We start from the raw sequence: 15,384 nt of genomic DNA, 5'->3' as shown, positions 1-15,384 counted from the left end.
GGCTTTAATTGGTGTTTTTTTTTGTCATCATTAACAAGGACATAGACAAAAGAATTAATGACAAGGAAGTCACAGGTAGGCAGACGTAAAGCTGGAAGTTCAGCTTAATCCAAAAGCCTGCCTGACGATGAGTGAACGGTGCTCAAGAGCTGACGGTCATGTAAAGTTCAACACCTGAACAGGGACTTGAACCCTGGACCCTCAGATTAAAAGTCTGATGCTCTACCGACTGAGCTATCCAGGCTACGTTTAGCCTTGCTCTGTGATTCAGAACATGTCCAGATATTCTTGACCTCTGACATGGGAAGCATTTGACAGTCTTGACACAAAAAGGTCCACATGTTCTGGTGTGGTCACGAATAACCCACATTCTGGTCTTTCTTCACTCATGAATAACGGCCAGCCAGAACTCATGTAAAGGCCTTCATCCATTAGCATAACATCGCTGTCCCTGATGGTCTAGTGGCTAGGATTCGGCGCTCTCACCGCCGCGGCCCGGGTTCGATTCCCGGTCAGGGAAAACAGAAAACTTTTTGCTCATCATGACATTAAAGGCAGTAATATCCTGGAAAAAAAAGAAGCTTCCTTCGAACCGGATTTGAACCGGTGGCCTAAGGATTGCTGCTTTAACCTCTACAGTCCTCCGCTCTACCATCTGAGCTACCGAAGGATTCTGACGCACATGCAGCATAGATCCAGAAACAAGGACGTTGACAAAGATACCAGTTCGGTTGTGGCTTTTTCAACTCTTTAAGGTCCACCAAAGAGGAAACCTCACACTGTACCAGTTGGACATGTAGAGCTACCAACACGTATGTCTGTTAACAACATTGGCATGCGTACTGCATTTTGGACACGTGGATGGTAAAAGGCCACGGGTTGGTCCCACCAATGGTTAGAACAATTTGAATTGCTTTTTGAGAAAATCTATTGTGATGTCACATAGAGAGAGAGAGAAAGGAAAGGCTGAGTGGCTTTAATTGGTGTTTTTTTTTGTCATCATTAACAAGGACATAGACAAAAGAATTAATGACAAGGAAGTCACAGGTAGGCAGACGTAAAGCTGGAAGTTCAGCTTAATCCAAAAGCCTGCCTGACGATGAGTGAACGGTGCTCAAGAGCTGACGGTCATGTAAAGTTCAACACCTGAACAGGGACTTGAACCCTGGACCCTCAGATTAAAAGTCTGATGCTCTACCGACTGAGCTATCCAGGCTATGTTTAGCCTTGCTCTGTGATTCAGAACATGTCCAGATATTCTTGACCTCTGACATGGGAAGCATTTGACAGTCTTGACACAAAAAGGTCCACATGTTCTGGTGTGGTCACGAATAACCCACATTCTGGTCTTTCTTCACTCATGAATAACGGCCAGCCAGAACTCATGTAAAGGCCTTCATCCATTAGCATAACATCGCTGTCCCTGATGGTCTAGTGGCTAGGATTCGGCGCTCTCACCGCCGCGGCCCGGGTTCGATTCCCGGTCAGGGAAAACAGAAAACTTTTTGCTCATCATGACATTAAAGGCAGTAATATCCTGGAAAAAAAAGAAGCTTCCTTCGAACCGGATTTGAACCGGTGGCCTAAGGATTGCTGCTTTAACCTCTACAGTCCTCCGCTCTACCATCTGAGCTACCGAAGGATTCTGACGCACATGCAGCATAGATCCAGAAACAAGGACGTTGACAAAGATACCAGTTCGGTTGTGGCTTTTTCAACTCTTTAAGGTCCACCAAAGAGGAAACCTCACACTGTACCAGTTGGACATGTAGAGCTACCAACACGTATGTCTGTTAACAACATTGGCATGCGTACTGCATTTTGGACACGTGGATGGTAAAAGGCCACGGGTTGGTCCCACCAATGGTTAGAACAATTTGAATTGCTTTTTGAGAAAATCTATTGTGATGTCACATAGAGAGAGAGAGAAAGGAAAGGCTGAGTGGCTTTAATTGGTGTTTTTTTTGTCATCATTAACAAGGACATAGACAAAATAATTAATGACAAGGAAGTCACAGGTAGGCAGACGTAAAGCTGGAAGTTCAGCTTAATCCAAAAGCCTGCCTGACGATGAGTGAACGGTGCTCAAGAGCTGACGGTCATGTAAAGTTCAACACCTGAACAGGGACTTGAACCCTGGACCCTCAGATTAAAAGTCTGATGCTCTACCGACTGAGCTATCCAAGCTACGCTTAGCCTTGCTCTGTGATTCAGAACATGTCCAGATATTCTTGACCTCTGACATGGGAAGCATTTGACAGTCTTGACACAAAAAGGTCCACATGTTCTGGTGTGGTCACGAATAACCCACATTCTGGTCTTTCTTCACTCATGAATAACGGCCAGCCAGAACTCATGTAAAGGCCTTCATCCATTAGCATAACATCGCTGTCCCTGATGGTCTAGTGGCTAGGATTCGGCGCTCTCACCGCCGCGGCCCGGGTTCGATTCCCTGTCAGGGAAAACAGAAAACTTTTTGCTCATCATGACATTAAAGGCAGTAATATCCTGGAAAAAAAGAAGCTTCCTTCGAACCGGATTTGAACCGGTGGCCTAAGGATTGCTGCTTTAACCTCTACAGTCCTCCGCTCTACCATCTGAGCTACCGAAGGATTCTGACGCACATGCAGCATAGATCCAGAAACAAGGACGTTGACAAAGATACCAGTTCGGTTGTGGCTTTTTCAACTCTTTAAGGTCCACCAAAGAGGAAACCTCACACTGTACCAGTTGGACATGTAGAGCTACCAACACGTATGTCTGTTAACAACATTGGCATGCGTACTGCATTTTGGACACGTGGATGGTAAAAGGCCACGGGTTGGTCCCACCAATGGTTAGAACAATTTGAATTGTTTTTTGAGAAAATCTATTGTGATGTCACATAGAGAGAGAGAGAAAGGAAAGGCTGAGTGGCTTTAATTGTTGTTTTTTTGTCATCATTAACAAGGACATAGACAAAATAATTAATGACAAGGAAGTCACAGGTAGGCAGACGTAAAGCTGGAAGTTCAGCTTAATCCAAAAGCCTGCCTGACGATGAGTGAACGGTGCTCAAGAGCTGACGGTCATGTAAAGTTCAACGCCTGAACAGGGACTTGAACCCTGGACCCTCAGATTAAAAGTCTGATGCTCTACCGACTGAGCTATCCAGGCTACGTTTAACCTTGCTCTGTGATTCAGAACATGTCCAGATATTCTTGACCTCTGACATGGGAAGCATTTGACAGTCTTGACACAAAAAGGTCCACATGTTCTGGTGTGGTCACGAATAACCCACATTCTGGTCTTTCTTCACTCATGAATAACGGCCAGCCAGAACTCATGTAAAAGCCTTCATTCATTAGCATTCCATCGCTGTCCCTGATGGTCTAGTGGCTAGTATTCGGCGCTCTCACCGCCGCGGCCCGGGTTCGATTCCCGGTCAGGGAAAACAGAAAACTTTTTGCTCATCATGACATTAAGGGCAGTAATATCCTGGAAAAAAAAGAAGCTTCCTTCGAACCGGATTTGAACCGGTGGCCTAAGGATTGCTGCTTTAACCTCTACAGTCCTCCGCTCTACCATCTGAGCTACCGAAGGATTCTGACGCACATGCAGCATAGATCCAGAAACAAGGACGTTGACAAAGATACCAGTTCGGTTGTGGCTTTTTCAACTCTTTAAGGTCCACCAAAGAGGAAACCTCACACTGTACCAGTTGGACATGTAGAGCTACCTACACGTATGTCTGTTAACAACATTGGCATGCGTACTGCATTTTGGACACGTGGATGGTAAAAGGCCACGGGTTGGTCCCACCAATGGTTAGAACAATTTGAATTGCTTTTTGAGAAAATCTATTGTGATGTCACATAGAGAGAGAGAGAAAGGAAAGGCTGAGTGGCTTTAATTGTTGTTTTTTTTGTCATCATTAACAAGGACATAGACAAAATAATTAATGACAAGGAAGTCACAGGTAGGCAGACGTAAAGCTGGAAGTTCAGCTTAATCCAAAAGCCTGCCTGACGATGAGTGAACGGTGCTCAAGAGCTGACGGTCATGTAAAGTTCAACGCCTGAACAGGGACTTGAACCCTGGACCCTCAGATTAAAAGTCTGATGCTCTACCGACTGAGCTATCCAGGCTACGTTTAGCCTTGCTCTGTGATTCAGAACATGTCCAGATATTCTTGACCTCTGACATGGGAAGCATTTGACAGTCTTGACACAAAAAGGTCCACATGTTCTGGTGTGGTCACGAATAACCCACATTCTGGTCTTTCTTCACTCATGAATAACGGCCAGCCAGAACTCATGTAAAGGCCTTCATCCATTAGCATAACATCGCTGTCCCTGATGGTCTAGTGGCTAGGATTCGGCGCTCTCACCGCCGCGGACCGGGTTCGATTCCCGGTCAGGGAAAACAGAAAACTTTTTGCTCATCATGACATTAAAGGCAGTAATATCCTGGAAAAAAAAGAAGCTTCCTTCGAACCGGATTTGAACCGGTGGCCTAAGGATTGCTGCTTTAACGTCTACAGTCCTCCGCTCTACCATCTGAGCTACCGAAGGATTCTGACGCACATGCAGCATAGATCCAGAAACAAGGACGTTGACAAAGATACCAGTTCGGTTGTGGCTTTTTCAACTCTTTAAGGTCCACCAAAGAGGAAACCTCACACTGTACCAGTTGGACATGTAGAGCTACCAACACGTATGTCTGTTAACAACATTGGCATGCGTACTGCATTTTGGACACGTGGATGGTAAAAGGCCACGGGTTGGTCCCACCAATGGTTAGAACAATTTGAATTGCTTTTTGAGAAAATCTATTGTGATGTCACATAGAGAGAGAGAAAGGAAAGGCTGAGTGGCTTTAATTGGTGTTTTTTTTTGTCATCATTAACAAGGACATAGACAAAATAATTAATGACAAGGAAGTCACAGGTAGGCAGACGTAAAGCTGGAAGTTCAGCTTAATCCAAAAGCCTGCCTGACGATGAGTGAACGGTGCTCAAGAGCTGACGGTCATGTAAAGTTCAACACCTGAACAGGGACTTGAACCCTGGACCCTCAGATTAAAAGTCTGATGCTCTACCGACTGAGCTATCCAAGCTACGCTTAGCCTTGCTCTGTGATTCAGAACATGTCCAGATATTCTTGACCTCTGACATGGGAAGCATTTGACAGTCTTGACACAAAAAGGTCCACATGTTCTGGTGTGGTCACGAATAACCCACATTCTGGTCTTTCTTCACTCATGAATAACGGCCAGCCAGAACTCATGTAAAGGCCTTCATCCATTAGCATAACATCGCTGTCCCTGATGGTCTAGTGGCTAGGATTCGGCGCTCTCACCGCCGCGGCCCGGGTTCGATTCCCTGTCAGGGAAAACAGAAAACTTTTTGCTCATCATGACATTAAAGGCAGTAATATCCTGGAAAAAAAGAAGCTTCCTTCGAACCGGATTTGAACCGGTGGCCTAAGGATTGCTGCTTTAACCTCTACAGTCCTCCGCTCTACCATCTGAGCTACCGAAGGATTCTGACGCACATGCAGCATAGATCCAGAAACAAGGACGTTGACAAAGATACCAGTTCGGTTGTGGCTTTTTCAACTCTTTAAGGTCCACCAAAGAGGAAACCTCACACTGTACCAGTTGGACATGTAGAGCTACCAACACGTATGTCTGTTAACAACATTGGCATGCGTACTGCATTTTGGACACGTGGATGGTAAAAGGCCACGGGTTGGTCCCACCAATGGTTAGAACAATTTGAATTGTTTTTTGAGAAAATCTATTGTGATGTCACATAGAGAGAGAGAGAAAGGAAAGGCTGAGTGGCTTTAATTGTTGTTTTTTTGTCATCATTAACAAGGACATAGACAAAATAATTAATGACAAGGAAGTCACAGGTAGGCAGACGTAAAGCTGGAAGTTCAGCTTAATCCAAAAGCCTGCCTGACGATGAGTGAACGGTGCTCAAGAGCTGACGGTCATGTAAAGTTCAACGCCTGAACAGGGACTTGAACCCTGGACCCTCAGATTAAAAGTCTGATGCTCTACCGACTGAGCTATCCAGGCTACGTTTAACCTTGCTCTGTGATTCAGAACATGTCCAGATATTCTTGACCTCTGACATGGGAAGCATTTGACAGTCTTGACACAAAAAGGTCCACATGTTCTGGTGTGGTCACGAATAACCCACATTCTGGTCTTTCTTCACTCATGAATAACGGCCAGCCAGAACTCATGTAAAAGCCTTCATTCATTAGCATTCCATCGCTGTCCCTGATGGTCTAGTGGCTAGTATTCGGCGCTCTCACCGCCGCGGCCCGGGTTCGATTCCCGGTCAGGGAAAACAGAAAACTTTTTGCTCATCATGACATTAAGGGCAGTAATATCCTGGAAAAAAAAGAAGCTTCCTTCGAACCGGATTTGAACCGGTGGCCTAAGGATTGCTGCTTTAACCTCTACAGTCCTCCGCTCTACCATCTGAGCTACCGAAGGATTCTGACGCACATGCAGCATAGATCCAGAAACAAGGACGTTGACAAAGATACCAGTTCGGTTGTGGCTTTTTCAACTCTTTAAGGTCCACCAAAGAGGAAACCTCACACTGTACCAGTTGGACATGTAGAGCTACCTACACGTATGTCTGTTAACAACATTGGCATGCGTACTGCATTTTGGACACGTGGATGGTAAAAGGCCACGGGTTGGTCCCACCAATGGTTAGAACAATTTGAATTGCTTTTTGAGAAAATCTATTGTGATGTCACATAGAGAGAGAGAGAAAGGAAAGGCTGAGTGGCTTTAATTGTTGTTTTTTTTGTCATCATTAACAAGGACATAGACAAAATAATTAATGACAAGGAAGTCACAGGTAGGCAGACGTAAAGCTGGAAGTTCAGCTTAATCCAAAAGCCTGCCTGACGATGAGTGAACGGTGCTCAAGAGCTGACGGTCATGTAAAGTTCAACGCCTGAACAGGGACTTGAACCCTGGACCCTCAGATTAAAAGTCTGATGCTCTACCGACTGAGCTATCCAGGCTACGTTTAGCCTTGCTCTGTGATTCAGAACATGTCCAGATATTCTTGACCTCTGACATGGGAAGCATTTGACAGTCTTGACACAAAAAGGTCCACATGTTCTGGTGTGGTCACGAATAACCCACATTCTGGTCTTTCTTCACTCATGAATAACGGCCAGCCAGAACTCATGTAAAGGCCTTCATCCATTAGCATAACATCGCTGTCCCTGATGGTCTAGTGGCTAGGATTCGGCGCTCTCACCGCCGCGGACCGGGTTCGATTCCCGGTCAGGGAAAACAGAAAACTTTTTGCTCATCATGACATTAAAGGCAGTAATATCCTGGAAAAAAAAGAAGCTTCCTTCGAACCGGATTTGAACCGGTGGCCTAAGGATTGCTGCTTTAACCTCTACAGTCCTCCGCTCTACCATCTGAGCTACCAATGGATTCTGACGCGCATGCAGCATAGATCCAGAAACAAGGACGTTGACAAAGATACCAGTTCGGTTGTGGCTTTTTCAACTCTTTAAGGTCCACCAAAGAGGAAACCTCACACTGTACCAGTTGGACATGTAGAGCTACCAACACGTATGTCTGTTAACAACATTGGCATGCGTACTGCATTTTGGACACGTGGATGGTAAAAGGCCACGGGTTGGTCCCACCAATGGTTAGAACAATTTGAATTGCTTTTTGAGAAAATCTATTGTGATGTCACATAGAGAGAGAGAGAAAGGAAATGCTGAGTGGCTTTAATTGTTGTTTTTTTTTGTCATCATTAACAAGGACATAGACAAAATAATTAATGACAAGGAAGTCACAGGTAGGCAGACGTAAAGCTGGAAGTTCAGCTTAATCCAAAAGCCTGCCTGACGATGAGTGAACGGTGCTCAAGAGCTGACGGTCATGTAAAGTTCAACGCCTGAACAGGGACTTGAACCCTGGACCCTCAGATTAAAAGTCTGATGCTCTACCGACTGAGCTATCCAGGCTACGTTTAACCTTGCTCTGTGATTCAGAACATGTCCAGATATTCTTGACCTCTGACATGGGAAGCATTTGACAGTCTTGACACAAAAAGGTCCACATGTTCTGGTGTGGTCACGAATAACCCACATTCTGGTCTTTCTTCACTCATGAATAACGGCCAGCCAGAACTCATGTAAAAGCCTTCATTCATTAGCATTCCATCGCTGTCTCTGATGGTCTAGTGGCTAGGATTCGGCGCTCTCACCGCCGCGGCCCGGGTTCGATTCCCGGTCAGGAAAAACAGAAAACTTTTTGCTCATCATGACATTAAGGGCAGTAATATCCTGGAAAAAAAAGAAGCTTCCTTCGAACCGGATTTGAACCGGTGGCCTAAGGATTGCTGCTTTAACCTCTACAGTCCTCCGCTCTACCATCTGAGCTACCGAAGGATTCTGACGCACATGCAGCATAGATCCAGAAACAAGGACGTTGACAAAGATACCAGTTCGGTTGTGGCTTTTTCAACTCTTTAAGGTCCACCAAAGAGGAAACCTCACACTGTACCAGTTGGACATGTAGAGCTACCAACACGTATGTCTGTTAACAACATTGGCATGCGTACTGCATTTTGGACACGTGGATGGTAAAAGGCCACGGGTTGGTCCCACCAATGGTTAGAACAATTTGAATTGCTTTTTGAGAAAATCTATTGTGATGTCACATAGAGAGAGAGAGAAAGGAAAGGCTGAGTGGCTTTAATTGTTGTTTTTTTGTCATCATTAACAAGGACATAGACAAAATAATTAATGACAAGGAAGTCACAGGTAGGCAGACGTAAAGCTGGAAGTTCAGCTTAATCCAAAAGCCTGCCTGACGATGAGTGAACGGTGCTCAAGAGCTGACGGTCATGTAAAGTTCAACGCCTGAACAGGGACTTGAACCCTGGACCCTCAGATTAAAAGTCTGATGCTCTACCGACTGAGCTATCCAGGCTACGTTTAGCCTTGCTCTGTGATTCAGAACATGTCCAGATATTCTTGACCTCTGACATGGGAAGCATTTGACAGTCTTGACACAAAAAGGTCCACATGTTCTGGTGTGGTCACGAATAACCCACATTCTGGTCTTTCTTCACTCATGAATAACGGCCAGCCAGAACTCATGTAAAGGCCTTCATCCATTAGCATAACATCGCTGTCCCTGATGGTCTAGTGGCTAGGATTCGGCGCTCTCACCGCCGCGGCCCGGGTTCGATTCCCGGTCAGGGAAAACAGAAAACTTTTTGCTCATCATGACATTAAAGGCAGTAATATCCTGGAAAAAAAAGAAGCTTCCTTCGAACCGGTGGCCTAAGGATTGCTGCTTTAACCTCTACAGTCCTCCGCTCTACCATCTGAGCTACCGATGGATTCTGACGCACATGCAGCATAGATCCAGAAACAAGGACGTTGACAAAGATACCAGTTCGGTTGTGGCTTTTTCAACTCTTTAAGGTCCACCAAAGAGGAAACCTCACACTGTACCAGTTGGACATGTAGAGCTACCAACACGTATGTCTGTTAACAACATTGGCATGCGTACTGCATTTTGGACACGTGGATGGTAAAAGGCCACGGGTTGGTCCCACCAATGGTTAGAACAATTTGAATTGCTTTTTGAGAAAATCTATTGTGATGTCACATAGAGAGAGAGAGAAAGGAAAGGCTGAGTGGCTTTAATTGTTGTTTTTTTTGTCATCATTAACAAGGACATAGACAAAATAATTAATGACAAGGAAGTCACAGGTAGGCAGACGTAAAGCTGGAAGTTCAGCTTAATCCAAAAGCCTGCCTGACGATGAGTGAACGGTGCTCAAGAGCTGACGGTCATGTAAAGTTCAACGCCTGAACAGGGACTTGAACCCTGGACCCTCAGATTAAAAGTCTGATGCTCTACCGACTGAGCTATCCAGGCTACGTTTAGCCTTGCTCTGTGATTCAGAACATGTCCAGATATTCTTGACCTCTGACATGGGAAGCATTTGACAGTCTTGACACAAAAAGGTCCACATGTTCTGGTGTGGTCACGAATAACCCACATTCTGGTCTTTCTTCACTCATGAATAACGGCCAGCCAGAACTCATGTAAAGGCCTTCATCCATTAGCATAACATCGCTGTCCCTGATGGTCTAGTGGCTAGGATTCGGCGCTCTCACCGCCGCGGACCGGGTTCGATTCCCAGTCAGGGAAAACAGAAAACTTTTTGCTCATCATGACATTAAAGGCAGTAATATCCTGGAAAAAAAAGAAGCTTCCTTCGAACCGGATTTGAACCGGTGGCCTAAGGATTGCTGCTTTAACCTCTACAGTCCTCCGCTCTACCATCTGAGCTACCGAAGGATTCTGACGCACATGCAGCATAGATCCAGAAACAAGGACGTTGACAAAGATACCAGTTCGGTTGTGGCTTTTTCAACTCTTTAAGGTCCACCAAAGAGGAAACCTCACACTGTACCAGTTGGACATGTAGAGCTACCAACACGTATGTCTGTTAACAACATTGGCATGCGTACTGCATTTTGGACACGTGGATGGTAAAAGGCCACGGGTTGGTCCCACCAATGGTTAGAACAATTTGAATTGCTTTTTGAGAAAATCTATTGTGATGTCACATAGAGAGAGAGAGAACGGAAAGGCTGAGTGGCTTTAATTGGTGTTTTTTTTGTCATCATTAACAAGGACATAGACAAAATAATTAATGACAAGGAAGTCACAGGTAGGCAGACGTAAAGCTGGAAGTTCAGCTTAATCCAAAAGCCTGCCTGACGATGAGTGAACGGTGCTCAAGAGCTGACGGTCATGTAAAGTTCAACGCCTGAACAGGGACTTGAACCCTGGACCCTCAGATTAAAAGTCTGATGCTCTACCGACTGAGCTATCCAGGCTACGTTTAGCCTTGCTCTGTGATTCAGAACATGTCCAGATATTCTTGACCTCTGACATGGGAAGCATTTGACAGTCTTGACACAAAAAGGTCCACATGTTCTGGTGTGGTCACGAATAACCCACATTCTGGTCTTTCTTCACTCATGAATAACTGCCAGCCAGAACTCATGTAAAGGCCTTCATCCATTAGCATAACATCGCTGTCCCTGATGGTCTAGTGGCTAGGATTCGGCGCTCTCACCGCCGCGGCCCGGGTTCGATTCCCGGTCAGGGAAAACAGAAAACTTTTTGCTCATCATGACATTAAAGGCAGTAATATCCTGGAAAAAAAGAAGCTTCCTTCGAACCGGCTTTGAACCGGTGGCCTAAGGATTGCTGCTTTAACCTCTACAGTCCTCCGCTCTACCATCTGAGCTACCGAAGGATTCTGACGCACATGCAGCATAGATCCAGAAACAAGGACGTTGACAAAGATACCAGTTCGGTTGTGGCTTTTTCAACTCTTTAAGGTCCACCAAAGAGGAAACCTCACACTGTACCAGTTGGACATGTAGAGCTACCAACACGTATGTCTGTTAACAACATTGGCATGCGTACTGCATTTTGGACACGTGGATGGTAAAAGGCCACGGGTTGGTCCCACCAATGGTTAGAACAATTTGAATTGCTTTTTGAGAAAATCTATTGTGATGTCACATAGAGAGAGAGAGAAAGGAAAGGCTGAGTGGCTTTAATTGTTGTTTTTTTTGTCATCATTAACAAGGACATAGACAAAATAATTAATGACAAGGAAGTCACAGGTAGGCAGACGTAAAGCTGGAAGTTCAGCTTAATCCAAAAGCCTGCCTGACGATGACTGAACGGTGCTCAAGAGCTGACGGTCATGTAAAGTTCAACGCCTGAACAGGGACTTGAACCCTGGACCCTCAGATTAAAAGTCTGATGCTCTACCGACTGAGCTATCCAGGCTACGTTTAGCCTTGCTCTGTGATTCAGAACATGTCCAGATATTCTTGACCTCTGACATGGGAAGCATTTGACAGTCTTGACACAAAAAGGTCCACATGTTCTGGTGTGGTCACGAATAACCCACATTCTGGTCTTTCTTCACTCATGAATAACAGGCAGCCAGAACTCATGTAAAGGCCTTCATCCATTAGCATAACATCGCTGTCCCTGATGGTCTAGTGGCTAGGATTCGGCGCTCTCACCGCCGCGGCCCGGGTTCGATTCCCGGTCAGGGAAAACAGAAAACTTTTTGCTCATCATGACATTAAAGGCAGTAATATCCTGGAAAAAAAGAAGCTTCCTTCGAACCGGATTTGAACCGGTGGCCTAAGGATTGCTGCTTTAACCTCTACAGTCCTCCGCTCTACCATCTGAGCTACCGAAGGATTCTGACGCACATGCAGCATAGATCCAGAAACAAGGACGTTGACAAAGATACCAGTTCGGTTGTGGCTTTTTCAACTCTTTAAGGTCCACCAAAGAGGAAACCTCACACTGTACCAGTTGGACATGTAGAGCTACCAACACGTATGTCTGTTAACAACATTGGCATGCGTACTGCATTTTGGACACGTGGATGGTAAAAGGCCACGGGTTGGTCCCACCAATGGTTAGAACAATTTGAATTGCTTTTTGAGAAAATCTATTGTGATGTCACATAGAGAGAGAGAGAAAGGAAAGGCTGAGTGGCTTTAATTGTTGTTTTTTTTGTCATCATTAACAAGGACATAGACAAAATAATTAATGACAAGGAAGTCACAGGTAGGCAGACGTAAAGCTGGAAGTTCAGCTTAATCCAAAAGCCTGCCTGACGATGAGTGAACGGTGCTCAAGAGCTGACGGTCATGTAAAGTTCAACGCCTGAACAGGGACTTGAACCCTGGACCCTCAGATTAAAAGTCTGATGCTCTACCGACTGAGCTATCCAGGCTACGTTTAGCCTTGCTCTGTGATTCAGAACATGTCCAGATATTCTTGACCTCTGACATGGGAAGCATTTGACAGTCTTGACACAAAAAGGTCCACATGTTCTGGTGTGGTCACGAATAACCCACATTCTGGTCTTTCTTCACTCATGAATAACAGGCAGCCAGAACTCATGTAAAGGCCTTCATCCATTAGCATAACATCGCTGTCCCTGATGGTCTAGTGGCTAGGATTCGGCGCTCTCACCGCCGCGGCCCGGGTTCGATTCCCGGTCAGGGAAAACAGAAAACTTTTTGCTCATCATGACATTAAAGGCAGTAATATCCTGGAAAAAAAGAAGCTTCCTTCGAACCGGATTTGAACCGGTGGCCTAAGGATTGCTGCTTTAACCTCTACAGTCCTCCGCTCTACCATCTGAGCTACCGAAGGATTCTGACGCACATGCAGCATAGATCCAGAAACAAGGACGTTGACAAAGATACCAGTTCGGTTGTGGCTTTTTCAACTCTTTAAGGTCCACCAAAGAGGAAACCTCACACTGTACCAGTTGGACATGTAGAGCTACCAACACGTATGTCTGTTAACAACATTGGCATGCGTACTGCATTTTGGACACGTGGATGGTAAAAGGCCACGGGTTGGTCCCACCAATGGTTAGAACAATTTGAATTGCTTTTTGAGAAAATCTATTGTGATGTCACATAGAGAGAGAGAGAAAGGAAAGGCTGAGTGGCTTTAATTGTTGTTTTTTTTGTCATCATTAACAAGGACATAGACAAAATAATTAATGACAAGGAAGTCACAGGTAGGCAGACGTAAAGCTGGAAGTTCAGCTTAATCCAAAAGCCTGCCTGACGATGACTGAACGGTGCTCAAGAGCTGACGGTCATGTAAAGTTCAACGCCTGAACAGGGACTTGAACCCTGGACACTCAGATTAAAAGTCTGATGCTCTACCGACTGAGCTATCCAGGCTACGTTTAGCCTTGCTCTGTGATTCAGAACATGTCCAGATATTCTTGACCTCTGACATGGGAAGCATTTGACAGTCTTGACACAAAAAGGTCCACATGTTCTGGTGTGGTCACGAATAACCCACATTCTGGTCTTTCTTCACTCATGAATAACAGGCAGCCAGAACTCATGTAAAGGCCTTCATCCATTAGCATAACATCGCTGTCCCTGATGGTCTAGTGGCTAGGATTCGGCGCTCTCACCGCCGCGGCCCGGGTTCGATTCCCGGTCAGGGAAAACAGAAAACTTTTTGCTCATCATGACATTAAAGGCAGTAATATCCTGGAAAAAAAGAAGCTTCCTTCGAACCGGATTTGAACCGGTGGCCTAAGGATTGCTGCTTTAACCTCTACAGTCCTCCGCTCTACCATCTGAGCTACCGAAGGATTCTGACGCACATGCAGCATAGATCCAGAAACAAGGACGTTGACAAAGATACCAGTTCGGTTGTGGCTTTTTCAACTCTTTAAGGTCCACCAAAGAGGAAACCTCACACTGTACCAGTTGGACATGTAGAGCTACCAACACGTATGTCTGTTAACAACATTGGCATGCGTACTGCATTTTGGACACGTGGATGGTAAAAGGCCACGGGTTGGTCCCACCAATGGTTAGAACAATTTGAATTGCTTTTTGAGAAAATCTATTGTGATGTCACATAGAGAGAGAGAGAAAGGAAAGGCTGAGTGGCTTTAATTGGTGTTTTTTTTGTCATCATTAACAAGGACATAGACAAAATAATTAATGACAAGGAAGTCACAGGTAGGCAGACGTAAAGCTGGAAGTTCAGCTTAATCCAAAAGCCTGCCTGACGATGAGTGAACGGTGCTCAAGAGCTGACGGTCATGTAAAGTTCAACGCCTGAACAGGGACTTGAACCCTGGACCCTCAGATTAAAAGTCTGATGCTCTACCGACTGAGCTATCCAGGCTACGTTTAGCCTTGCTCTGTGATTCAGAACATGTCCAGATATTCTTGACCTCTGACATGGGAAGCATTTGACAGTCTTGACACAAAAAGGTCCACATGTTCTGGTGTGGTCACGAATAACCCACATTCTGGTCTTTCTTCACTCATGAATAACAGGCAGCCAGAACTCATGTAAAGGCCTTCATCCATTAGCATAACATCGCTGTCCCTGATGGTCTAGTGGCTAGGATTCGGCGCTCTCACCGCCGCGGCCCGGGTTCGATTCCCGGTCAGGGAAAACAGAAAGCTTTTTGCTCATCATGACATTAAAGGCAGTAATATCCTGGAAAAAAAGAAGCTTCCTTCGAACCGGATTTGAACCGGTGGCCTAAGGATTGCTGCTTTAACCTCTACAGTCCTCCGCTCTACCATCTGAGCTACCGAAGGATTCTGACGCACATGCAGCATAGATCCAGAAACAAGGACGTTGACAAAGATACCAGTTCGGTTGTGGCTTTTTCAACTCTTTAAGGTCCACCAAAGAGGAAACCTCACACTGTACCAGTTGGACATGTAGAGCTACCAACACGTATGTCTGTTAACAACATTGGCATGC

The 15,384-nt window shown here is 45.4% G+C and overlaps 33 non-coding genes across 33 annotated transcripts; 8 read left to right on the top strand and 25 right to left on the bottom strand.

The window, feature by feature from the left end:
- Positions 1-448: 448 nt before the first annotated feature.
- Positions 449-520, top strand: trnae-cuc (transfer RNA glutamic acid (anticodon CUC)). Its single transcript has one exon. It is a non-coding gene; the product is annotated as a tRNA-Glu (tRNA).
- Positions 521-583: 63 nt separating this feature from the next.
- On the bottom strand, positions 584-670 carry trnay-gua (transfer RNA tyrosine (anticodon GUA)). Its single transcript is given in 2 exon segments — positions 584-619; positions 634-670. It is a non-coding gene; the product is annotated as a tRNA-Tyr (tRNA).
- A 750-nt stretch (positions 671-1,420) lies between these two features.
- Positions 1,421-1,492, top strand: trnae-cuc (transfer RNA glutamic acid (anticodon CUC)). The gene has a single exon. It is a non-coding gene; the product is annotated as a tRNA-Glu (tRNA).
- A 63-nt stretch (positions 1,493-1,555) lies between these two features.
- On the bottom strand, positions 1,556-1,642 carry trnay-gua (transfer RNA tyrosine (anticodon GUA)). Its single transcript is given in 2 exon segments — positions 1,556-1,591; positions 1,606-1,642. It is a non-coding gene; the product is annotated as a tRNA-Tyr (tRNA).
- An 883-nt stretch (positions 1,643-2,525) lies between these two features.
- trnay-gua (transfer RNA tyrosine (anticodon GUA)) lies at positions 2,526-2,612 on the bottom strand. Its single transcript is given in 2 exon segments — positions 2,526-2,561; positions 2,576-2,612. It is a non-coding gene; the product is annotated as a tRNA-Tyr (tRNA).
- Positions 2,613-3,083: 471 nt separating this feature from the next.
- Positions 3,084-3,156, bottom strand: trnak-uuu (transfer RNA lysine (anticodon UUU)). The gene has a single exon. It is a non-coding gene; the product is annotated as a tRNA-Lys (tRNA).
- A 339-nt stretch (positions 3,157-3,495) lies between these two features.
- trnay-gua (transfer RNA tyrosine (anticodon GUA)) lies at positions 3,496-3,582 on the bottom strand. The gene is given in 2 exon segments: positions 3,496-3,531; positions 3,546-3,582. It is a non-coding gene; the product is annotated as a tRNA-Tyr (tRNA).
- Positions 3,583-4,054: 472 nt separating this feature from the next.
- Positions 4,055-4,127, bottom strand: trnak-uuu (transfer RNA lysine (anticodon UUU)). The gene has a single exon. It is a non-coding gene; the product is annotated as a tRNA-Lys (tRNA).
- Positions 4,128-4,466: 339 nt separating this feature from the next.
- On the bottom strand, positions 4,467-4,553 carry trnay-gua (transfer RNA tyrosine (anticodon GUA)). Its single transcript is given in 2 exon segments — positions 4,467-4,502; positions 4,517-4,553. It is a non-coding gene; the product is annotated as a tRNA-Tyr (tRNA).
- An 882-nt stretch (positions 4,554-5,435) lies between these two features.
- On the bottom strand, positions 5,436-5,522 carry trnay-gua (transfer RNA tyrosine (anticodon GUA)). The gene is given in 2 exon segments: positions 5,436-5,471; positions 5,486-5,522. It is a non-coding gene; the product is annotated as a tRNA-Tyr (tRNA).
- Positions 5,523-5,993: 471 nt separating this feature from the next.
- On the bottom strand, positions 5,994-6,066 carry trnak-uuu (transfer RNA lysine (anticodon UUU)). The gene has a single exon. It is a non-coding gene; the product is annotated as a tRNA-Lys (tRNA).
- A 339-nt stretch (positions 6,067-6,405) lies between these two features.
- On the bottom strand, positions 6,406-6,492 carry trnay-gua (transfer RNA tyrosine (anticodon GUA)). Its single transcript is given in 2 exon segments — positions 6,406-6,441; positions 6,456-6,492. It is a non-coding gene; the product is annotated as a tRNA-Tyr (tRNA).
- Positions 6,493-6,964: 472 nt separating this feature from the next.
- Positions 6,965-7,037, bottom strand: trnak-uuu (transfer RNA lysine (anticodon UUU)). The gene has a single exon. It is a non-coding gene; the product is annotated as a tRNA-Lys (tRNA).
- An 899-nt stretch (positions 7,038-7,936) lies between these two features.
- trnak-uuu (transfer RNA lysine (anticodon UUU)) lies at positions 7,937-8,009 on the bottom strand. The gene has a single exon. It is a non-coding gene; the product is annotated as a tRNA-Lys (tRNA).
- A 339-nt stretch (positions 8,010-8,348) lies between these two features.
- trnay-gua (transfer RNA tyrosine (anticodon GUA)) lies at positions 8,349-8,435 on the bottom strand. Its single transcript is given in 2 exon segments — positions 8,349-8,384; positions 8,399-8,435. It is a non-coding gene; the product is annotated as a tRNA-Tyr (tRNA).
- A 471-nt stretch (positions 8,436-8,906) lies between these two features.
- On the bottom strand, positions 8,907-8,979 carry trnak-uuu (transfer RNA lysine (anticodon UUU)). Its single transcript has one exon. It is a non-coding gene; the product is annotated as a tRNA-Lys (tRNA).
- A 204-nt stretch (positions 8,980-9,183) lies between these two features.
- trnae-cuc (transfer RNA glutamic acid (anticodon CUC)) lies at positions 9,184-9,255 on the top strand. The gene has a single exon. It is a non-coding gene; the product is annotated as a tRNA-Glu (tRNA).
- Positions 9,256-9,866: 611 nt separating this feature from the next.
- trnak-uuu (transfer RNA lysine (anticodon UUU)) lies at positions 9,867-9,939 on the bottom strand. Its single transcript has one exon. It is a non-coding gene; the product is annotated as a tRNA-Lys (tRNA).
- A 339-nt stretch (positions 9,940-10,278) lies between these two features.
- Positions 10,279-10,365, bottom strand: trnay-gua (transfer RNA tyrosine (anticodon GUA)). The gene is given in 2 exon segments: positions 10,279-10,314; positions 10,329-10,365. It is a non-coding gene; the product is annotated as a tRNA-Tyr (tRNA).
- A 472-nt stretch (positions 10,366-10,837) lies between these two features.
- On the bottom strand, positions 10,838-10,910 carry trnak-uuu (transfer RNA lysine (anticodon UUU)). The gene has a single exon. It is a non-coding gene; the product is annotated as a tRNA-Lys (tRNA).
- A 204-nt stretch (positions 10,911-11,114) lies between these two features.
- trnae-cuc (transfer RNA glutamic acid (anticodon CUC)) lies at positions 11,115-11,186 on the top strand. The gene has a single exon. It is a non-coding gene; the product is annotated as a tRNA-Glu (tRNA).
- A 621-nt stretch (positions 11,187-11,807) lies between these two features.
- On the bottom strand, positions 11,808-11,880 carry trnak-uuu (transfer RNA lysine (anticodon UUU)). The gene has a single exon. It is a non-coding gene; the product is annotated as a tRNA-Lys (tRNA).
- Positions 11,881-12,084: 204 nt separating this feature from the next.
- On the top strand, positions 12,085-12,156 carry trnae-cuc (transfer RNA glutamic acid (anticodon CUC)). Its single transcript has one exon. It is a non-coding gene; the product is annotated as a tRNA-Glu (tRNA).
- A 62-nt stretch (positions 12,157-12,218) lies between these two features.
- Positions 12,219-12,305, bottom strand: trnay-gua (transfer RNA tyrosine (anticodon GUA)). Its single transcript is given in 2 exon segments — positions 12,219-12,254; positions 12,269-12,305. It is a non-coding gene; the product is annotated as a tRNA-Tyr (tRNA).
- Positions 12,306-12,777: 472 nt separating this feature from the next.
- trnak-uuu (transfer RNA lysine (anticodon UUU)) lies at positions 12,778-12,850 on the bottom strand. Its single transcript has one exon. It is a non-coding gene; the product is annotated as a tRNA-Lys (tRNA).
- A 204-nt stretch (positions 12,851-13,054) lies between these two features.
- trnae-cuc (transfer RNA glutamic acid (anticodon CUC)) lies at positions 13,055-13,126 on the top strand. The gene has a single exon. It is a non-coding gene; the product is annotated as a tRNA-Glu (tRNA).
- Positions 13,127-13,188: 62 nt separating this feature from the next.
- On the bottom strand, positions 13,189-13,275 carry trnay-gua (transfer RNA tyrosine (anticodon GUA)). The gene is given in 2 exon segments: positions 13,189-13,224; positions 13,239-13,275. It is a non-coding gene; the product is annotated as a tRNA-Tyr (tRNA).
- Positions 13,276-13,747: 472 nt separating this feature from the next.
- On the bottom strand, positions 13,748-13,820 carry trnak-uuu (transfer RNA lysine (anticodon UUU)). The gene has a single exon. It is a non-coding gene; the product is annotated as a tRNA-Lys (tRNA).
- Positions 13,821-14,024: 204 nt separating this feature from the next.
- On the top strand, positions 14,025-14,096 carry trnae-cuc (transfer RNA glutamic acid (anticodon CUC)). Its single transcript has one exon. It is a non-coding gene; the product is annotated as a tRNA-Glu (tRNA).
- Positions 14,097-14,158: 62 nt separating this feature from the next.
- trnay-gua (transfer RNA tyrosine (anticodon GUA)) lies at positions 14,159-14,245 on the bottom strand. Its single transcript is given in 2 exon segments — positions 14,159-14,194; positions 14,209-14,245. It is a non-coding gene; the product is annotated as a tRNA-Tyr (tRNA).
- Positions 14,246-14,717: 472 nt separating this feature from the next.
- On the bottom strand, positions 14,718-14,790 carry trnak-uuu (transfer RNA lysine (anticodon UUU)). The gene has a single exon. It is a non-coding gene; the product is annotated as a tRNA-Lys (tRNA).
- A 204-nt stretch (positions 14,791-14,994) lies between these two features.
- trnae-cuc (transfer RNA glutamic acid (anticodon CUC)) lies at positions 14,995-15,066 on the top strand. Its single transcript has one exon. It is a non-coding gene; the product is annotated as a tRNA-Glu (tRNA).
- A 62-nt stretch (positions 15,067-15,128) lies between these two features.
- On the bottom strand, positions 15,129-15,215 carry trnay-gua (transfer RNA tyrosine (anticodon GUA)). Its single transcript is given in 2 exon segments — positions 15,129-15,164; positions 15,179-15,215. It is a non-coding gene; the product is annotated as a tRNA-Tyr (tRNA).
- Positions 15,216-15,384: the final 169 nt, after the last annotated feature.

Source organism: Brachyhypopomus gauderio, unplaced genomic scaffold (genome assembly GCF_052324685.1).
Source record: "Brachyhypopomus gauderio isolate BG-103 unplaced genomic scaffold, BGAUD_0.2 sc94, whole genome shotgun sequence".
NCBI classification, from domain to species: Eukaryota; Metazoa; Chordata; class Actinopteri; order Gymnotiformes; family Hypopomidae; genus Brachyhypopomus; species Brachyhypopomus gauderio.
This window is presented reverse-complemented; position numbering and strand designations above follow the sequence as displayed.